The 23,992-nt window shown below is 37.7% G+C and overlaps 1 protein-coding gene across 2 annotated transcripts in view; it reads right to left on the bottom strand.

The window, feature by feature from the left end:
- Positions 1-23,992, bottom strand: part of lpp (LIM domain containing preferred translocation partner in lipoma) — a 206,374-nt gene that overhangs the window by 177,432 nt on the left and 4,950 nt on the right. Inside the window, exon 2 of one of the 2 annotated variants that reach the window (XM_084129510.1) lies at positions 20,297-20,400. The exons of the other annotated variant lie outside the window; for it this stretch is intronic. The gene's annotated coding sequence lies outside the window, so the exon portion shown is untranslated. The remainder of the gene's footprint in view (positions 1-20,296; positions 20,401-23,992) is intronic. 2 annotated transcript variants of the gene reach the window in all.

Raw genomic sequence — 23,992 nt, forward strand, 5'->3', positions numbered from 1 at the left:
CGCTACATCTGTCATACAGCGCTATTTTGGCTGTGGTGAATCACGTGCCAAGCATGACGCGTCACCATGGAAACAATCTGTCAGCCATCGCGATGGACGATGGCATCGTCTATCGGCCCAACCCTAACCCTGATTATAAGGCATTCTTGAGAATGCCTTATGAGACTCCTAGTGTTGACCCTCTCGTTATCTCTCAACCACAAACAGACATTACCTTCCAAAATGGAACGTTATTAGGGTCCTGCTTCCTACGACAAGGTACTGCCGTGGCCACAAGTTTTTGGCAGTGACATAAATTTTGAGTTTTGCAAAGTTTTCTGCTTCAGTTGTTGTGATGCTGATTCACATTTGTCAATATTATTGAGCAGAGTTATCAGATGCTTTTGACATATTTTCAAAAAGCTTTATTGGCCAATAAACTTGATCACAAAACCCCAAATTTCACTGTTTTTGGCCGTGGCAATCTAATCATATATCATCAGCACATGACTGCTATAAAAGGAGGGAAGAAGTGCTTCCAATCATTGTGTTCTTGTGTTAGCAATGGTTACCTCCAAAGCAAGATGTGCAGCCATGGTCACTTTGCATCAAAATGGCCTCACATGTAAGGAAATAGCTGCAAAGAATATTGCACCTGAAAGAACCATTTACCAGATCAGGAGATTCAGATTCAGTAAAGAAGGCTTTAGGACGTCACAGAGTGTCCAGCAAGCACCAGGACTGTCTCTTCCTGAGGAATCAGCTATAGAATCGTGTCACCACCAGTGCAGAACTGCTCAATATTGTCAGCAGGTGGTTTCCAGTGCATCTGCACACACAGCCAGGCCAAGACTTTTGGACAACAACCTGATGTTAAGTAGAACAGCAAAGAAGCCACTTCTCTCCAAGAAAACATCAAAGATGGACTAAAATTCTGCAGGAAGTACAAGGATTGAACAGCAGACGACTGGTGCAAAGTTATTTTCTCTGATAAAGCCCCCTTCCGACTGTTTGGGACATCTGGAAAACCGACTGTCCAGAGAAAAAAAGGTGAACGCTACCATGAGTCCTGCGTTGTGCAAACAGTGAGGCATCCTGAGATCATCCATGGGAGTGTCAAATTGACCCCAAACATATCCTTGACAACAAAAATTGTATAATATAATAATATAAAGCTATTAAAACACCAAAAAATATATATTTCCTTTTCACTGATTGAATTTTATGTCAATCATTGAGATGTTATGGTGATTTGCTAATTTGTCCATAGTCGTGCAATAGACATTCTAGATGTATAAGGGGCGGGGTGGGGATGTAGGTGGTGTTTTATTTAAAGGGCTATTTAAGAAGTCAACATAGAAACAAAGTACCTGACTTAAACCTTTGTTTAAAAAAAAAAAAAAAAAAAATCATATTCTGGGGGTTTAAATTGCTGGGGTCGAATTGACCCCAGTCGGTAAAAAAGGTTTTTGAACATAATGATTAGGTTGTGTACACTCACATTTATTCAAGGTGTAAGAAAAATATGTTGTATTTTTAGATTTTAAATGATTTTTTTCGCAATTTATCATGGAAATTCTTATTTGTCATTAACGCAATCGAACGCTGGCTTTATGCTGTTTAGTAAAAAGATGACTATGAGAAGCAGGCCCATTCTGAATCCAAAGCACATGGAAAGCAATCAGCCAAATTTGTTATAAAGTGAGGCGCGAGACAATCCTAAAAACCGACTTGCATTTCATCCGAGCCCTAAATTCTTCTTGCACTTTGCTTCCTCCAAAATTTCATGTGTTTCTTCTATCATTATGTCCTCTGTAATTCTCGGTCGTATTCCCCATAATTTTGCCTACATTCTTTCCGGCCATTCCATTGTTTCCAGGGAATATTCTGCATTGCCAAACTCAGTTAGACAGGCGTATGTTAAGTTGTGAAAGATTGATGTGCCATTGACTCGGCCGGTCTCTCGTCTTGCCATAGGCTTAAATCATTCATACGAACATTTTAAGATGTTTCTTTTGAAGTCAAAGGGCTTCAGGAGACGCATGCTTTTATTTAGACTATTGGTTTAGTGTTGATGCACTTAATGTGTCTAAATCATTAAAATTTGCTTATTAGAAGTGCAACACGAAGAAGTCCTGATTTACTCTCTGTCAGAAGTACAAGCTTACAGCCTACAGGGAGTTACAGTTGTTTCGTATTATATTCTCCAAAGCAGGCTGCTTTAGCTCTGCCTTAACAATAACCACACAGATGTGAATACCCTAAGGAATAGCTTGGCTGAGATCTATTCCAGAGTCTGTTCTGGTAGGTGGGTGTGTGTGTGTTGTGTTGTGTTGTGTTTTGCAGAGATTGGGGACTAACCATACCCCACAGCGCTATACCATGAGGCAGGACATTCTATGCAGTCCGCCATTGATCTCAGAAAGTGACTGGTGTGTATAATGCAATTTATCAAATCAGCATCTGTCATCCTCATGGGACACCCTGACACGATGCAAATTCACATCACACCATCCAATAAAACATCCTATCAGCCTCAGCCATTAACATGATGGACTGCCCTCCAGTAAGTAGGATTGTGGATCACAACAAGGACTTTTATAAAACACTAAAACAGCTGGACAAACTAATAACTCTCATTTTTGAGGTTATTCTTTTGGCTTGCATGTTCAGGATGTTCAGTAAGCTCACCCTCTCCCCGCCCACCCGTCCATTCCTAGGTTAAGAGCATGCAGGAATGTCCACAATGCAAGGAATATTAGCTAAACTGTTCAGCTACCAGAAACTTTCCTTCCATATTTGGACCCACAGTGCAGGGATTTGAAAATCCAACCCTCTTCCCCTGTCTCTCCGCCTTCCATTTCAACTCAGTATTTAAAAAAGAGTACCAAATGGCCATTTAAGATGCTGAAAAATAATAATGAATAACAAAAACTGCTGAATTAAAATATGAGATTAAAAAATTAGAAACTCAAACAGACTGCAAGTTACTGGTACATCCAATTGTAAATATTTTAGCATCTATATTGGCATGATGAAATTTTATTGTCATTAATTAAAAAACAGATTGATCTTTATATTGCTGTACGGTTCAAACGCTTAGGGCGAGTACGATTTCCTTTATTAATATTAAATGAGTAAATACTTTTATTCAGCAAAAATGCACTATATTGATCAAAACAAGTAGTGACATTTACAATGTTACAATAGATTTATATTTCAAACAAATATTCTTTTATACTTTATATTCATAGAATCCTGAATAAAATCTCTCACATTTCCACAAAAACATTAAACAGTACAACTGTTTTCACTTGTGATAATAAGAGGAAATGTGGGCACCAAATCAGCATATTAAAATAGTTATTGAAATATAATATGACAGTCGACTGGAGTAATGGCTGCTGAAAATTTTGTCATCACAGAAATAAATTACATTTTAAAATATATTAAAATAGAATAGTTATTATAATTAGGCTATATAATAATGTAGCTAGTTTCATGACTTTGGTATTTTAGATGTCACTATTGGCGCTTTTCCACTGCATGGTACGGCTCGGTTCGGCTCGGTACGGTTCGACTCGGCGCGGAACGGTTCGGCTCGCTTCGCTTTTCCACTGCGTGGTACGACTCGACTCAGTACGGCACGGTTCGGTTCGCTTTAGCTCGGTTGCTTTTCCACTGCAGTTAGTACCGCTTCAAAGTGGGTGGGACTGATCGTTATAGTTGCCGTCTCTACTGCCATGATATCATCATATTAAATGCGAATTTTTCATTCCGTGTTTCCCCATCCACTCCTTGGCAACCAATGAGAGGAACGTCTGCACCTCGTCCACTGACCACGATTCAGCCATTTCTTTTTTTGAAGTTTATACTCTTTTTTTTTTTTTTTTTTTTAAGCAAATACTTTTAAAACAGGCGCTACAGCGCTGGCTGTTGTCTACTGGCTATTTAAATCTAGCGGGTTTAGTGTCTCGTGTCGTAAATACAATGACGCTGGTAGTGATGATTCTGTCTGACCAATCAGTGATCTGCAGTGTTTTCACGTCACATTTTAGTATCGGTACGGTACGCTTGGAACCTCAACAGAGGTGGTACCATTTAAAGCGAGCCTAAGCGAGCCGTACCGTACCGTACCATGCAGTGGAAATGCGCCAAAAGTGAGCCGTACTGAACCGAGCCGTACCGTACCATGCAGTGGAAAAGCGCCATATATATATATATATATATATATATATATATATATATATATATATATATATATATAAAATAAATAAACTTGGCGTACAACCTAATGATGCAATCGATAATGAAAAAAAATCGACAATGAATTTCAATATCGACTAATCGGGTCTGTGCACTGTCATCGGAAAACCACCATGACTTAAAGGGATGGTTCGGAGTAAAATCAACCTAGGGTCCTTTGCACCATGACCTCGAGCCAAACACCCCCCCCACAAACTCAACTCATAAGCATGGTTTTAAGTGGTTTGCACTGTCAGGTGCTTTGACAAACTGTGTATGCTGTTTACAATACAATGGAAACATTTTATCACCAGCGCATAACTTACATTTGACCCCGATATCCTAGTCTGTAAATTGAGAAGAGTGTTTCCATTTTGCAGTATTCACTAAACGAGCACCAGCTCGCGCATGCGCATCAAAGTAAAGGTAGCAATATCATTTAAACAAAAAAAAGTTGTTGGCCTAGATTTAAATGTAACATTTTTGTGCATTAGTTTTTCTTTATGGATTATTCATAAGTGATTTAAACTTTTGCTTTAAAACTGCACAAGCAGCAGATGTTTTATGGTGTTTATATTTAAAACCATTTTTGCACATAACGCATAGACTACACAGAACCAGTTAGGACTACTATATTTGTTTTCATAGCCGTTTACACATTGTTTGACAGACATTGGACAAGATGTTGACATTTTTGTTTGTTTTTTGTCCATAAAATACAGTGCCTCTGTGCAACATTAAGCTGTCCATAATTCACTTTTTCATTCAGAAGTAGCTTCTGTGGTACCATTGAAGTGTAAAGACGGTATTATTTAAAGCTGATTATGTTAACATCTTTTGACCTTAACATTCCAGCTTGCCCAGTAGCCCAAAAAGGCCCAGATCCGCACAGCTGTGAGTGAGGGCTGCCTCTGTTTTTTTCGAACATGGGACATGTGACTGTTTCCCACAGGTCAGACTCTTAAAGAGAATGACTGAGTAAAACACGACCCAAAGCCATCATGAGTCATGCATGTTTTTGCAACAAGCAAAACAAATGCACATGTGTGGAGTATAAACCAGGCTTTTATCCTTTTAGCTGCTATACTCAACAAATAAATTTCACTCAAACCCATCCAACACAATTCTCCGTTTAATGGCATGTCTGCGCTTTCAGCCCTTTTTTAAGCCCTATAATGCTGCAGGACAATGCCTTAAACCCTATGTTTGACCTATTGTAGTTTGTTTTCATTCCCTCTCTTTTTTCCATTATCCTAAATAGGACGATGATATAACTCAAACCATAATGAGCAATTGACCAGCTTTGAGGCCTTGGCTGGATATTTCTCTGTAGTGTCAAGGGCAGTGATCTAGGAAGCCCTGGCCCCAAACAGCATCCATGCAGAGCTGCAGGACAGCTGTAATCTCACGCTCTCCCATCTCTTTCTAGCCAAAAATTTGGAACAGAGCAGGCAAGCACCCTAGGAAAAAAGGCTTTTACTGCTGAGCTCTTTGGATTCAGCATGATCCTTCTTAGCTCTCGCTGGAATACCTCGGATCATCCCAATCTATCCAATAATGCGTCAGTTAGGAGTTCTTTGAAAATATGAATTTGTATTTTTGGTGTGCTTAATCCTGTTTGTCAGGGTTTAAGCTTATAATGGCACAAAACAACCAAGGCCCCTAATATAGCCAGTAATAGTCTTCTATTTCGTGAAGTCTTCTGCCCATGTTTGGTGAGGGGGGCTACACTGGAAATCTTTGACTTACTTTTTCCACACTTCTCTGGGGTGCCGCATCTCTGACTCATTTTGACCAAGCTCAGAAATTAGAAACAGATTACGTAAACATGCAAACAAAGCTAAGAGTCCATGAAGTTTTTGAATACAGATGATGACATTTCAACATAATACATTAAAGGGACAGGTCACCCAAAAATGAACACATACAATGACAAGGAATAGTGACCAGGGTCTGCCCGCATATAAAAAGGGTCCATACAACTCATGCATTTTTTTTTTTTCAAAATCTTCTGAAGTTATTGAAAGCACTGGATGACGAATAGACCAAAAAATGTAAGCTGTTATTCGCTGATAATCTCCCCCTCTGCTGTACCTCTCATTTGCACTTGTGTCACACTTAAATTTATATTTCTTAAATTTCACTTCAATTTTACACAGTTATTGTATGGCTTTAGAGGGTTTGGAATATAACGAATACTGTCCAGTGTGCTTTTTAAGTTTTGACAGATTATAGTCTCCATTTACTTTCATTGTTTTGAAAAGAAAAGTGTGGACATTCTATCAATCTTTTCTTTTCATGAAAGAAAGAAAGTCAAATGGGTTTGGAATAAAATGAGCATGATTAAATGATGGCACAATGTTCATTTTGGGGTAAAATATTAAAAGTAATTTAAAATGTGAAGCACAGTACAATTATAGTATAACGATGTGGTATTTGTACTAGAGATGCACCGATTACAATTTTCTGGGCCGATTCCGATTTCCGATTTTTCATTAAGTTTGACCTGCCGATACCGATTTTAGCCGATTCCGATTTCATTTTTTCTAACCACTTTACAGCACACACAAATATTTATTTTATATCTTTTCTGTAATAGAACATTTTACAATTTGCATAGTTCACACACATCTAAAGTGCAGTGTTATGGAAGAACCATTTCCTTTTCACATTCAATATCCAATATTTTTTATATATGTATTTAACAAACTAAACGTCTGTATGAAAACAGGGAATGGCAATAAAATAATATATAAATAAAAAATAAAATAATATAGCCTTGCAGTATAAAGATATGTCTCAAAGCACACACACACAGGCCTATTGCAATCACTTGTACAAACTGAATAATAAAACAAGTTTAAATGGGTACATTTTCTATAAATATTAGTCTTCGTTTTCTTTTCTGACATAGCCTACTCTAGTTCTTGTTAAAACACGCAAAGTCTGTGCATTTTGGGCACTTTTTTGGTGAAACCCTATTTAGGCTATTTTGTCCATCAAAAGTGTGCTTTTTCTTTAATTGAGCGTGAGCAGTGCAGCAAATGGACTCGGCGCCGAAACACGCGCTTCACTGCTCGTGACGCTCCTGCTTGACGCTCACGCGCTGCTCCTGCTCCCGTTGTGAATGCACTCATTGATTAACATGCACGCCGAAAAAAAATACGCGCTTGCGGTCTGAACGGACGTAATTCACGAGGTTTTCTACATGTGTGTACCGTGTGCACGTGTGATGCTGATGTTGCGCGATGTTAATCATGCGGCGCCCGAGTGCATTTGACCGGCATAAAATCGGCATTTGTCAGACTGACCGGCCGGTCGCCGGTCACGGCCGATCACGTGAAAATCGGCCAATTCCGGTCACCAGCCGATCAATCGGTGCATCTCTAATTTGTACTATAATTGTCATACTGTAATGTATTCATTATTTTTCTATGTTCTAATTAATAAATAAATAAAATTGAATATTTATTTTATTTATTAATAAGGCATAGAGACACAACAGTAAACAAATCAGTGTTTACTGTTCAGCTAAATAAATCTCCATTAGACTAAATAAGCTCTAACTCACAGTACGGATCTAAATGCAATATAATGATTTGAAAATAGCAACAGTGACTGAACACGAGTGAATGGCTTTTTTGGTAATTTTCTAGCCTTTGATCTCTATAAGATGAGAGTGGGGCACATAAAGTAGACATTTATTACTTTAGTTCATTCATTAACATTAAAGGAACTAAAGGACTGTTGTTTGCCATCGCTGATGATACAACTAGGATTCTAGCCAAACTCTTTTATTCCGTTTCACAACGGCACAAAAGGAACGGCTTGAGAACATCTATTGAATGAAAACTCCCACTCCCACTCTCACTCTCCCATATGAAATCATTACAGAGGTTATAGATGAGGACCGCTGACGCAGTCAAAGAAAGGTCCAGGAAAGTAAAACAAAATAATAGAGACTGCCAATTCTCACTAACTCAGAGCCGGCGCTTGCATTTGACTCCAAATGATCCAAATAGTTTAGAGACAAAATGTTCTGATGAGTGTAACCGAGGAACAGAAGCTATGAGACCGAACAAATCAGATCATTAAGCTCAGAGAACAAACCTCACACTTGTGAATCATTTTCCACAGAGACTATTCAAAAGAATCCCAAAATCCTATGGTAAACCTTGCTTAGGTCAATGCAGCCAAAAACTTCTGAATGTTTATTAATGACTGATGACTCACTATTTCACTGGAATTAATTTCTGTGTAAGAAACTTATTGACTCTAAAGTCTGGTTTGGCCATGTTCGAATGCACACCTTTAACCAAATATAATCTATGATAATAAAATAATTGATTATATGTGTGTGTGTGTGTGTGTGTGTGTGTGTGTGTGTGTGTGTGTGTGTGTGTGTGTGTGTGTGTGTGTGTGTGTGATTTGGGGTCAGAAAGATTTTTTGGTAAAGAAAAGAGTACTATTATTCAACAAGGATGCGCTCAATTGATCAAAAGTGACAGTAAAGAATTTTACATTCTTACAAACAAAATGGAACTTTCTATTCATCAGATAATCCTGAAGAGCACCAAATCAGCATTACAAAATGATTTCTCAAGAATCATGTGACACTGAAGACTGGAGTAATGAGTGTTGACAATTCAGCTTTGCTGTTTTAAATTGTAATATTTCACAATATTTGTGCTTTTTTCACTATTTGTGATCAAATAAATGCAGCTTTGGTGAGACTTTACCGACCCTTATCTCAAACTGGTTTCTTAAACATGACAATGACTTTACTCAAATGGCTTCCACAGTCACCAGATCTCAATCCAATAGAGCACCTTTGGGATGTGGTGGAACGGGAGATTCGCAGCCGACAAATCTGCAGCAACTGCCTAATGCCATCATGTCAATATGGACCAAAATCTCTGAGGAATGTTTGCAGCACCTTGTTGAATTTATGCCACAAAGAACGTTATGCAGTTATGAAGGCAAAATGAGGAGAATATTCTTAAAATGATTCATTATAAATGTATTTTTTTAATTTATTAGTTAACACTGGCGTGTTGTATCAAATGTGTTGTAAAATCCTGTGGTAAAATCACTATAAAACATGGAGTCTAATAGCTTACTGCTTTAGTACGACTCCGTGACATTCACATATTCCAAGAACACTTATGTTGCTTTGAAAATAACAGCTGCTTTTGACGAGAGCGTCCTTTGCCAGACTTCAGCTGGATGACACAGGGAGAGGGAGAGAGAAAAAAAATAAAAAGAGAGAGGGGAAAGAGAAGCGTCTACTGGCAGGTGTTGGCAGCACGGTGTGAGGGATAAAGACTTCCTGCCAAGTAGATGATTTGGGTCAGTAGGTAATTGCATTCCTGGATCACAGAGGGCTCGGTGGCAATTAATCCCGACTGTGAGCCACGTGAGCTGGGGAACACGTTCACTGTACAGAGGCAACTGTGGTCAGAGAGAGGGCCTGTCTGCTCCACCCAGGAAGCCGACATTCTTGTCCCCAGAAGAGACAGTGCCAAACACAAACTATATTCTTTGCATCCTCTTGTGGTAAGAGAGCACAGCAGGTGTGTGTCCTTCTCGGCAATAAAACTTTCCGACAAATATCAAGCAGCAGGACAAACCACTGGTTTGTGTCCACCAAGCTCCAGAGAAAACAAATCAAATCAAATGAGATGAAGTATCTTTTCGTTTGTGAAGTGCTTATTTAAATAACCATTTCTCATTGAAAACTACAGCAAAAATAACTGGGCCAATTACATATAAGCGTGTCCGTGATAAAAAAGAAAAATATATATTTTTAAATGCTAGTGTAAGAATGGCATATTTAATGTATATTTGAACAAATGAATGCACCATGTCATTAACCCAACTATATTATGATACACACACTTATGTTCAAAAGTTTGGGGTCTGTAAGATTGTATAATGTTTTTGAAAGACGTCTTTTATGCTCACCCAGGCTGAAAAAATACCCTAAAATCAGCAATATTGTGAAATATTACAATTATTTAAAAGACATGTTTTCTATTTGAATATCTTTTAAAATGTAATTAATTCCTCCTGTGATGGCAAAGCTAAATTTTCAGCATCATTACTCCAGTCTTCAGTGTCACATGATCCTTCAGAAATAATTCTAATATGCTGCTTTGGTGATCAGAAGGAATTGCTACACAAAACCTTACAAAAATCACAAATGCTTGCAATGACTTCCGTCACTATTAGGAAGTTATCATGTTTTTCCACTTTAGAAAACTGATCCAAGTATAATCCCTTCTAAAGGATTTGGTAATACTTCAGTCATTAGTAGGGGTTACCATGATCTTCACTTCAGAATTAATTATGCATTATGCATTATTCACATTAATTATGAACCTGTATATAGTTCTTAGTAGTCCTCTGGGAGGTAAGAAAAAAATTGTAGTTACTGATTATCTAATAGTGAACTACTGCATTCAACAGAGTGCTATTATATTTATTAGAATATTAATAGTGCATTACTCATTTGTTCCTGTGTAGTTATTAATTAATGACGGAAAAGTATTTTAAGTATTTCCAAAGGTTTTAACTTAGCATGATTCCATCAAATGTATTTCCATTTTATAAGACAATACACCCTTTCCACGCTTTTCCTTCCCTATATTTGAGACAGACCCCTGCCAAATTCAATGGAAAGCCAATAATAGAAGGAGAATTAGTTTAAAATGCCAGCAATGGCAAATCAAAAGGGTCATTTTATTCTCTATAGACCTCAGAACACATTGCTCCTCTATTTAATAACTCATTATAGCTCTTTCTAATTCCTCTCTGGCTCCACTTTTTTTTTTTTCATTGTACTTTGCAATAATAACACTTTCTATTATTGCACTTTAAGAGGTTTTTTAATCAATCCAAAGATTAGTGATTTTTGGGAACCCAATGTTAACTTTGCAATTAGAGAGTGACAGCAGACACTAAACCTGTGAATCTTAATTTATATTACATTTTTGAACATTAATGGTGCTCTAAGCGATGTTACGCGTTTTTTAGGCCGAAACATTTTTTGTCACATCCAGCAAACATCTCCTCACTATCCGCTAGCTGCCTGTCCCCTGAACACACTGTAAAAAAACGTGGTCGCTGTAGACAGCCCAGGCTCCACAAATGGCAAGAAAAACAAACTGGCCCAGCCTTGGCCACAAAACATAACAAACAGTGTTCCAGCCAATAACCGACAAGAATGATTTGGGGGTGGGGGGGTTAGTGTGTGTGCACATGAAGGGGGGTGTGGGGAGTGGAGGAGAGAGAAGCATGAAGAGGGAAGTTAGCTAGAGGAGAGATGTCCTAACAACTACTAACGTTAAAATTGTATAATCTTGAGAATTTTTATATGGCCGACACACGACCAAAGAGACGACGTTCTGATGAACAAATAACAAAGAATAGGGAAAAGGAGAAGGAATGTGAAGTCCCGAATCTACATCGGAAAAGCGTTCAAAAGGAGGCAAAAACTCCGCCGGCAGAAGGGCTTTCAATCCGACATTCAGGTGGCTCTGTTTTTGCTGGACAGGTGGGTAAATCCAGTTTGTTTTTTCTAAACGGTTCATGACTGTTTCAGGAAGCACGGAAGGGAGGGGGAGGGGGCGGGATGAGGAGGAGGGCGGGTCGAGCTAGCTTCCGTTTTGTTTGACAATACTTTGAACGTCAACAAGAAGTGACGTCACCCAACATCACTTAGAGCACCTTTAAAAAAAAATGTAAAAAAATAAATACTCTTTTACACCTGATATTAAGATGTGTTTTGGTTGATCATATCCCAGATGTGAGACATACCCGTTTACAACTGGTGTTTTAATCTCTCTCTTTTTTCCCACTTTCAACCACTTCTGGCCTGATTTCTTCGAGGGGAGGGTCTATGGGTGGGTAAATGTATGTTTTGTTTTGTTTTTTCAGATCTTTTGATCTAATGGACGCAATTTACATGTGAATGCGCACGGAGACGAGGGAAAACGCTCTCATAGCTGCAACGCCACGCTGAATGTGATGAGGAATGGTGGGAGAACATTGTGCTTGGTATGTTTTTCGTCCTCAAACAAAAGGGATTCAGGGATGATTAGATGACTATAAAAGAGAGCTCACACATTCACTTTTCTTGAAAATATTTAGCTATTAGGTCTATTTAAATGCTTCAGTTTGTTTTCATATTAAACTAATATAATATTAAAACAAATTGAAGCATTTAAACTAATCACTTGAAATACTTAAATTAGTTAAATACTTACAATAGATAAATACAATATTATATTTATTATATTTTATTAGGCCTATATTTTATTAAATTATAAGCCTAACACAGAATTGATCTCACAAGGGGATTGTTTAGGGCTCCTTGCCATTAAAAAGTTTGAAAACCCCTGATAAAGAAAATATTGGAAATTCATAAGCAATAAACAATCATTTAATTTTGATGGTTTAATGCTGCCTGTGGCCAATAATTGACTGTACAAAAACACTTTATTGTTCTCCCAAACCATGTCAGTGTAACTGCTTTTACTATATTACTGTAAAGAATTGGACTGTCCTGCAGGAGATTTTGTAAATGATTTTAAATGATAAATAATGACTGGTACTCAAATCTGGTAGCCTACAAAATTCTCAGGTAACCTAAAATGTGCTTCATTTAATGACTTCTTAATTAACTTCTTGTTTTAAAAAATATGATTTAATACCACTAAGTTACATCAAGGGTCAAATAACGTAGAAATGGCAGCATGATGAAACTATTTTTTTTTTGTGTGTGTGTTTACATACGCTGTACATACGTTTATACATTCTGGTATAAAGAATGTTTTTGCTCAGGTGGCGAAAAATGTCCGCCCAATACGCTCTATGCACGAACGCTGCTGACGTATTTCCGGTAGAATCTCAGCCAGCGTCTTTACTTACGCATAGTGAGTTCTATAGCGAAGTGTACTAGCCGCAAAACTTTCATAAAATTCATTTTCTCAGAAACGGAGACAACGATTTTAGAAACCGATTCGCTAGTCGGATTTCGCATGAAATGAGAGAATACTCACCCTCAAAGTTGTCGATGTAGCTCGAAATATATAATTTAAAGCCCTTCTCTTTCTTACTCTCTTACTTTTCTTTTCTTTTCTTACTTTCTTACTAGGTGTGACCGCTAACTGCCTCACAATATTGTTAACATCATTCACGTTAACGGCTGGAAGTTCTTGTAAACAGCAAGTGTAATTTGCCATCATCTCCACCGAATGCAAAAATGGCGCAGCATCGGATGTAACTGGGCTGGCTGAGACAAAACGCGGAAGCAGAAAATTACAAAAATTACAGAATGTGCATGACAACATTGGTTAAGGTTATGAAAAAAAAGTACAATTTACTAAAATAAAAATAGTAAAAATAATAGTATTTCTAGAATAACATTTTAAAAATGTATGAATTGTTTCAAAGATTGATTGCCAGGGGTTATTTCTATCAAATATAATTTTCAAGTTTATGATGTGATGAGTTTTAGCTCTTAAAAAGCCATAGGACTCATTTTCACACAAAAAATGTAAATGGTTGGTTCACATTTTTTCCACAGCTACAACCAAAGCAGTGAATTTGTCACTTTGTTTAGCTCTAAAAAGCTCCATATTTAAGCCTGAAAATGTTTTCCAGAAATGGGTCCATCTCGTTGATCCATCCTAAAGCCAATGAGGCACAGGAATGGCTGGCACAGTGCTGGTGCAGAAACAAATAGCACAGCTACTCTGGTTGCGTCTCTCAGCAAGATATAATTTAACAGGCCAAGATCTACCTCTCCTCTGAGGCTATGATCTAGGCTTTTGGGTTGCTCTGTTTTTAAGCCAACAAGCCTAATAACAAAATAGCAGGACTAGTAAAATGGCATCTGTTAGTATGGCACATGCAACCTTTTGAGCCGGGCTCCATTAACATACAGCCTGTGCGTCAGAAGAAATTAATCTGCCAATGACCTCTGATACCAAAAGAACAGGGCTGAGGCTGAGCCCCACAGGGGTGGAGGATAATGCCTTTTTTGGCAGATCACAAAACTGCGCCTTTGCAGCGAGGGGTGATAATGATGACTGTTAGATATTGGCACTTTTAATCTGACCTAAAGACTGCGTGGCTTTACGTCAGATTAAAAAGTGCTAATGGGCTCTATGATTATGACCTATTGCTTTCTGCATAGTCCCACAAAGTATGTATTAAATATTTAAAAAATCAAAAATCCACATGAGCTGTTTGATTAAAAATAATACAGTAAAAGTAAATAGGCCATAAGAGGCCATATGCTATCGTGATTTAACTATGTAACCATGTATTGTAGGCAAAAACCAAAGCTGTGGCAAAAAGGAGCTTTTATTAAAAAAAAGTAAATCAAAAAATAAATCAAAAAAACATGGAAATATAAAAAAAAATACCACTGTTCAATAAAACAATTACAATTATAACAATGTAAAATAACAAATAAATAAATAAATAACCTAAATGTATCCCTTATAGCTCCACAAGCAATCAGTGCTTAAAAAAATCTAATCTCTTTTAACACATTTGCACATTTCTTTTAATCGTCTTGCAAGGTGGTTAAACATAAACATTCAGCTGTAGTGAACAAGAATTTGTCATTGCCATGGCCCTATAGCCATGTATGTATGTGCTAAATTTTTAAGTGTATTGCATGTACAATGGAAACATTGGAATTCAGCTTGTAAGGAAAAGTATGGTTTTAAAGCAGGGCTGCCAACGCAATTGACACCCTTCTCATACTCATTCTCTCTAAAAAGATAATTGCGACTTTTTATCTTACAATTCCAACTTAAAAAGTCTGAATTGTGAGATGCAAACTTGCGATTGTGAGACAATCGCAAATTTGCATCTCGCAATTCAGGCTTTCTTTCTCGTAATTGTGTTTACATCCCACAATTCTCACTTTACATCTAATAATTCTGATAAAAGTCAGAATTGCAGGAGAGTCAGCTCACAATTCTGACTTTTTCTTACAATTGCGAGTTTATATCTCACAATTCTGATTTTATTTCTTGCAATTGCATTTTATCTAAGTGTCGCAAAACGTGCAACAAGCAATTTAATATCCTTTTCCAGAAATGTCGCCACAGGCACATATTTCCAATGAGCCTGGGTTGAAAGAAGTGTCATAAAATAAATATTACAAATTTCTTGTAAAATAAGAACCTAACAACAAGACCATTCATTACGAGGGAGGTTCCACACTTCTTTTAAAACAAATCCCCTGTCCGCCTTTTAAAAGGAAGGTTAGCAATCCAACGTGCCGTTTAATGGAAGCACTTGTTATTGCCCTCACACTAATTAAAAAAAATATCAAATGTTAACCATCAGCTAACAAGATGAGTCACCACACATTTCAGGGCATGAATGAATAAAACAAAAGTTAAGAAAGACTTTGGTACAAAGCGATGATTTGTGAATAATAAAATGTTTTGACTGACGCCAAGTGCTCCAGCTGCTGCTTGCACTGGCTCCAAACTGAATTAAGACAAGACAACTCTGCCTGAAGCCAACCAGCACTGGATATGAAGACCCTTCAGTACTGTTGAGCGAAAAGTAATGAGATTATCACACCGTTCTATCATTAAAGTCGAGTTTATCTCACCTCACGGCTATGGAAAATCCCATTAAGGTCTACCTTTCGCTGCCACAACTATGGTGTGGTACCAGAGGAATGTGAAGGTATAAAAAGCCAGGAAGTATCTAAACTGTTGCCATACTTGTGGTCAAGAATAAAGGAGGTGGGATGCTGTGTGATTAGACATTTCTATAAAACTGAGCAGAAATACTGGTAGATTTACCAACTGCAAAGTAAAATTCCAGAAGGTTGAGGCAGGGGTGTCCAATCCTGCTCCTGTAAAGCCACTGCCTTGCAGAGTTTGGCTTCAAACCCAATCAAACACACCTAAACCAGCTAATCAAGAGCTGTGTCCAAAACCTCCCCCTATACCCTTAAATAGGGCACTATTTGAGGGGACAGCAATTTGTAGTTGTATCCGAAACCATAGTCGACTCTTATCGAGTGCACTCATTCAATCCCATATTGCATCGCAATGAGTGTACAACAGATACACTCAACGACTAGAGAATACCCAAAATGCACTGTGACGGTCACGTTGAATGAATTCCTGTGTCTCGCCAGAAGATGGCGTGTGAATCATCCATCCATCCATTTCCAAATCGCTGGTCCAATGTGGCTACAGCATAATATCATACGGCTATAAATTCCTTTTCAATTGATTATAAAATTGTTTAATTAAGGCTTACACATGCTAGTTTCCATGACAGAGTTCAAGATAAATGTTTTCATCACTACTGGAGCTGCCAGTTTGTAAAGTTTCAAATGATTATTAAACAGCAAGCACAAACTATGCAAAAGTGACGGCGTACTCAGGCAAGTTGAGGCAAGTTGCAGCTACACTCTGCAGGACAGTGACCCTCCAGGAGCGAGTTTGGACACCCCTGGGTTAAGGCTTAAGGTTACTACTTAACTGGTAAGACTCCACAGATATGTTGTACTCCAAATGTGGTGACAGTGAGCTATGCTTCATTTGTATTCACAAATACCTTAACCAAACAAAGATAACCTACATTTTTGGCGCAAGATATTATCCTCCATGAATAGAAAAGGATCCAAACCCATGCAACTTCCAGGATGTAACACCTCTTTGCCTTTTTAACCTCTCTTTCTAACAACCAATAGAAAAAAGGGTCAAAAAACCACAACCAGACAGCACCATACAAGATGATGGTAACACTTTACAATAAGGTTCATTAGTAAACATTAGTTAACTACCTCAGTTAACATGAACTAAGAACGAACAATACTTCTTCAGCATTTATTAATCTTAGTTAAAGGGTCACAACACCCCCCTCTTTCAGCTCAAGTCTAGCTCACAATCTTTTTGAAAAATGCAACTTAATTGGGCGTGGTGGCTGTGAGAAGAAGGGAGGGGAGAGGGTGTGGTATGGCACGGCAGGGGAGAGGGGGGAAACTGTCATCGACTGTCACTAAAAATCAGTGGTAAAACGTGAGGAAATGCTAGATTTTTTTATAGCTGGCAAAGTTATAGTCTAATGAAATACACTGACACCTTATAATTGTATTTAAAACATATAAATGCACATGTATAGGCCTATGTATAATTATGTCATTATAAAATATATATTTGTTTATATACACACTATAAATGCATATATTTGAAAATAAATAAAAAAAATCGCTTAAAAAAACCGTTCAGTAGCCTACATATCCTTGATCTACGCGCCCCCTAAACCCACATAATAAAGATGTACAGTGACATAGAAATTTGCACAAATTAAGCATACGTTCCATACAATTGAGGTATTATCGAAATATCTAAATTTTAATAACGAGTGATTTAACAGAAGGCAAGTAAAACGGTCAGGGTTACATTTTAGACACACACACACACACCTCTGAAGCGATAGAAAAGTCCTCGGGACCGCATCACTCGCAAGACGAAACCTGCATTGGTGTACAAGGCCGAAGTCCACCATTCTCCCGTTGAATGGTTGCTACACACACACACACATAGTTTAGATGTGTCCGTGGTTGATGGCCAACCAGCCGCCCGCAGTCAGAGTCCATCCCGGGCAGCATCGCGGGGAAAGATGCACTGGAACTTTTGCACCACGAAAACAAACGCGCGTCCCATCATTACCTCTCTCATCTACTACGCGATATCATAGTTTGACATGTCTGTCATTGGAAAGTTCCACGTGGTGTCATGAATAATTAAGAGAAAGTGTCTTCTCATTGGATAAAAAACTCAGTCTCATTAATAATTATGAGACACCGATGAGTCATCAAAGTACTATAGTGCTCAGCCTGTGACGTGGACACAATGAAGATTTTAAACCCGGAAGACGAAAATAGCATATAAAAACTAAAATGTAACCATTTTCCCCCTACTATTAAATCTAACAAATGCTAACATTGTCTTCAATGGTGTTCAACACACATACCTCTGTTAAAATCTCAGAAATTTTGGTTTAGGGTTTCATGACCCTTTAATATTATATACATTTTGTAACTTCAGACCACTACTTTAAAGCCAGACCTGGTCTCTTAAAGGATTAGTTCACTTTCAAATTAAAATTAGCCCATGATTTACTCACTCTCAAGCCATCTTAGGTGTCATCTTTCTTCTTTCAGATGAATACAATCGGAGTTATATTAAAAAAACATCCTGGCTCTTTCAAGTTTTATAATGGCAGTGGATTGCAACCAACAGATTGAAGCTCAAAAAATGTGCATCCATCCATCGTAAACGAACTCCACACGGCTCCAGGGGGTTAATAAAGGCCTTCTGAAGCAAAGCGATGAGTTTGTGTAAGAAAGATGTTCATATTTAAAACTTTATGAAGTAAAATAACTAGCTTCCGGCCAAACGAACATACGGATTCCACTTAAGTGTAAAGCGCAACTGATGCGAGTAATGCAACGTACTGCTGATATTTACGCTACGCCATGACGCACTACGCTACTTCTGACGTCATAAATTTCGTAAGTTGTGCATTTGGGGCAAGTATACTGCGTATGGTCGTTTGGCCAGAAGCTAGAATTTTACTTTGTTATGTGTTAAATATGAATATTTTTCTTACACAAACTCATCGTTTTGCTTCAGAAGGCCTTTATTAACCCCCTGGAGCCGTGTGGAGTTCGTTTACGATGGATGGATGCACGTTTTTGAGCTTCAATCTGTTGGTTGCAATCCACTGCCATTATAAAACTTGGAAGAGCCAGGATATTTTTTTAATATAACTCCGATTGTATTCGTCTGAAAGAAGAAAGTCATATACACCTAAGATGGCTTGAGGGTGAGTAGATCATGGGCTAATTTTCATTTGAAAGTGAACTAATCCTTTAATGGGACTGATACCTGCTTAATGTTCAAGAGAAAAATGCAGTTCATAAGGAAGGAATTACAATCTCATGCGTCATTACTTCACTAAACATGGAGCGAAGTATGCTTGAGGGAGATGAGACGTTCAACTATGTCAAGCTATGTCTGTGCGTAATAACTGTACTTAGTTAAACTTCATGGTATTAAAAACAATAGTATTTATTGTATGGATGACATATAATGTTAGGGGGCTAATGGTCCCCGGGAAGTTTGAGTATGAGACTCCTACAGAATAGTGGCCTATATAGAACACGGTTAGAGAAACACAATGTCCTGCCTGTACAAATGCATTCCTTCTTAATGTAAATAAAACGTCCCGCAACCCTGTATTTGAGCTTTTTAAAGTTTCCCTTTAAAGGAAGAATAGCTCAACATACTTGACAGTAGTTCTTCACACCATGAGTAACACATTCCACAAATATATCTCCTCAGCAAATATTACCAAACAAAGACAAGAGTCACATAACCATATAAAATGCAAAGCTATCTCAGAGCACAGCACAAAGCACAGCACAATAAAAACCCAATCAATAAAGCCCAGACAGTTACAGTGAAAGCAAGCACACAAATATGTTGTGCAAAGTACTTTAAATGAACTGTACATTTGTATATGACAAAATATACATATAATTCAAAAATGACCCACAAAAAAAAAAACTGGAAAAAGTGAGGTGGCTTCTACCAACAAATACACCCAAGAAAATGAAGGCCATAACCAACAGCCTCTACTGCTTGTTTTAAGATATACTTCCGCTGTGTATAGCGCATCTGCAAAGGGTAGAGCAATGTGCCACAAGGTTAACATGTAAACATGGAGAGGAGAGGAGAGGAGAGGAGAGGAGAGGAGAGGAGAGGAGAGGAGAGGAGAGGAGAGGAGAGGAGAGGAGAGGAGAGGAGAGGAGAGGAGAGGAGAGGAGAGGAGAGGAGAGGAGAGGAGAGGAGAGGAGAGGAGAGGAGAGGAGAGGAGAGGAGAGGAGAGGAGAGGAGAGGAGAGGAGAGGAGAGGAGAGGAGAGGAGAGGAGAGGAGAGGAGAGAAGAGAAGAGAAGAGAAGAGAAGAGAAGAGAAGAGAAGAGAAGAGAAGAGAAGAGAAGAGTATACTCACAGCATCCCGTGTGTCTATGGACTAGAGAGAAGCCCTCAGTGAGGAGGACCTACAGCCAGGCCCTTATGCTGTTCAAATGACTCATAGTGCTTCTTCCTGCTGCACTGTGGAGTCATGAGGAGGTAAACATTTCCAAATATGGAAATAAAAAACGTGAAAGATTGGGGGCAAAATTTGATTCGGCTTGCTTTTTTCGGTCTGGAATGCCACTCTTTTTCACTGGCCAGAGTCATATAGAAGCCAAGTTTGTGGTTCGTACCATTTGCAGAATAACAATGATAATTGCTGTGAGTTATTTAAGAGGGGGGCTGACACACTTACAATGGCCTACAAGAATAAGACAAACCACAGTCTCTAAAAGTAGTCTCGAATGCCTACAGTGAGGACAACACAACTGAACCACAAGACCCTCAGACAGCACTATGCTGCTGACCCACACAAACACACAACTGAACTTGATACAATGCATACCACACCAAATCATATTTATTTATGTATGTGGAGTAAAATGTATGAATGAATATATTCATATTTAAATAATCACAACTTTGTCTTCACTTTTTTGACTATATTAAAGTCACTCTGAAACAGAAGTAGTAAAAGATATTTTCTTCCATATAGTGGCATACAAATGGGTGAAACAAATTAACAGGGAAAAAAATGTATGACGGTGACTTGGTTCTATCCATCAGTTGCTGATTGGATATAGGTAGAACTAAATGCGAGTTTGCAGTTGATTCGAGAAAGGAGCAGGGTTTAGCGGACCAAATGATTGGAGAAGTCCAAGATACATCACCAGAACCAGAAGATCGAGTTACGACATTTTGATTAAAAATTATATGTCATTATTATTTTTTTTATGAAACATACATGGATGAATCATTCCCAATAGATCAATAACATGCATTTAAAAAAATGAATTGTCACACAGAGTGACTTTCCCTGAAATTTCCATCTTATCCATACACAAAGCTTTGGATAACTACTTTTAATTGCATCCATTTTTTTTTCCTGATGTAATTGTCATGAAAATATTGTCCCAATGCAAAAAAAGTAAATAAATGAAATGTTTATTTTAATTAAAAATATATAATTATTTTATTATTATGATTTTTATGATTTTGTGGCAAAATATGAGCCTCCTTGTGAGATTCACCCAGATATCTCCTTTTGTGTTAGTGAAATGAGGGTGAGTAAGAGACAAACTATCCCTTGTCAGCATGGAATCACTCCTTTGTTTTATCAGCGCTCTGAGCAAAGGGATGGAATGGTTGTCCTACGCTACTTCCATGTACAGAACATACTGCAGGGACTGACCAAACATGGACACTGGGAGTGACGCTCTGGATCTAGAGCACTTAGGCAGCCTATTTCTATACTTTTTCATAAAACAAATACAAGCAAAACACCTGATTCCTGTATCACCTTTACAGAACAATCTTCTGTGCCACAATAGCTTTCTATAAGCAAGAGATCAACATTCATACAGGTCAATATTCATTGGGACTCACATATAAGCAAACTGAAGTGCATAGTGGTTCAGCATGAGTGCACAAAATATATGAGCAGTGAATGTCTAGCTTGAACGTACAACAAAGGACTGTCATAACGACAGAGAGCTTCAAGTGCTCCATCCAAATCGGCTAAGAGGTATTGCTATCCACTCAAAAGCCAAAAAACGATGTATCTATTTCACATCAAAAGCCCATTTTCCTGTGAAAAGCGGTTGTTCATTTTCTGACAGAGATCATTATTAGACCTGTGAGTAAACCTGTATTCTGTGTAGTGTGATGATTATTATCATTATCAGCTTTTTGGGAGAAATACAGCATCCTGTTTTAAAAGAGCAGAGCGTTTTCTGAGAATGCTGAGTCGTTTAACATCTTCTGCTGATAAGCTGTAGCTGTGACTGTGAGTTTGGTTAATAAGGTACAACAAGACAAGACCAGATCTGACCCTATAATATAAAACAGTCAACACATTAACAGATAACTGGCTTATGCTCAACACATACACAGGTCACGGGGGGTCACTTGTGCGCAGATGTTTCCATCCATATACCGTCGCCGTGCCAAGCTTAATTTGAAAGCCACAAAAAAAACTAGGTTACATTCATAGACGAATAAACAGAATCGTGAAATTAATCTCATTGATTGCCTCACGTAAAGAGCAGAGCTCCGTGATATCACAATCATAAAAGATAGCGTATGTAATTAAAACATATTCAAGCCCTGAACGTCTAATCTTTTGCAGACAAGAGAATTGTTTATACAAAACAGAAGTCTTTAGAAATTCAACACAAAGCAAATGATGGTTAGTCCAGGCAGAGAAGGCTGGTATTTCGTTATTAGTGCATTTCGACAGGGTTTCACTTAGCAGAGCTAAAATAGCCCTTTAATGCCTGAAACCACAGAGGGGATTGTAGAAGTAATAATAACCCATTTACGGGGGGGTAAACAGTGTCAGAGAGAGTGACTTCAGGTGATTAAAGAAGCCTAATTAACTGTGGCCCAGCACTCACTCAGAGGAGAGCTGGCCGGCACAACCCACAACTGAGCACATCACTGTGGGACTTGGATTATTTTTGCATATATTTTTGAGATGTATCCCTGTATAAAATGTGATGGGATTCCATGCTGATACAATTTAGGAATAGATACTTCAGGCAACATGTGGTCAGTTGAGATTATCAGCTTTATCCATTAGTCATGCCTGCTTGGTCAACTAACGGAAGCCTAAACTTCCGAGTGCAGATATCCTGTTTCTAAAAATATAATTTAATTGTCTTATACAAAATGACTTAAATGTAATAGTACATAGTACATATATAAAATAACTTAAATGAATGAATAAATAAATAGTAAAAAATTATTCTGCTCTTTTTCACATGGACTTTTAGTATACAATATTACATAAATGTAACATTACATGTATGTAAAAAGAAATAAATAAATAAATAAAAAATAAAAATAAATGTAAAAAAAAGTATTAAATAAATGTGTGTTATCATTAATTCTTGATGCATCTCAGAATTATTCTGCCCTCTAGATCAACCATAGCAATTAAGGCTTATTACTTAATGACTAAATAATCTGCGAATGTTGCACCCTTTCAAGGAACATCACGTGTCTACAAAAAAAAAAAAAATCTGAGATGGATGAATCACAACAGCCAGAAAATCATCACTCCTATTGTGCTAACAAAAACAGCTTGGGGTGTCTGAGACTCCAACTACAAAGAAAAGCACACTACAAAGACAAAGAAAAGAGAACCTGGCCTGAAATGCAAAGAAATAAAGAAATAAAGAAATAGTTATATATATATATATTATATATATATATATATATTTTTTTTTTTTTTTTTTTTTTTTTTTTTACATAGGAAGCAAATGTATAGTTTTAAGAATGTTTAGAAAAAACGAGACCAAACTATTGATTGCAAATTAGATGTAAATTATTTTTGCATTCTGTAAGTCTGTAATATGGCCATATATAAAGAGGTGTCATTATCTTGCTGCATCTTAAGAGCTAATCATAGCACAGTTTGCATAGCCTACGCTCAACCAAGTGTAGAAAAACACTTATTAAGGATGTGAATATTTTTAAAATCAAGTCAGTGGGTTGTCAGAACAACTATAGTCGATCTGATCTAATAGTTCATAACTGGAAGCCCTGGACGTTCCGCGGACGTCCGCAC

Source organism: Abramis brama (assembly GCF_963993115.1).
Source record: "Abramis brama genome assembly, chromosome: 11".
NCBI classification, from domain to species: Eukaryota; Metazoa; Chordata; class Actinopteri; order Cypriniformes; family Leuciscidae; genus Abramis; species Abramis brama.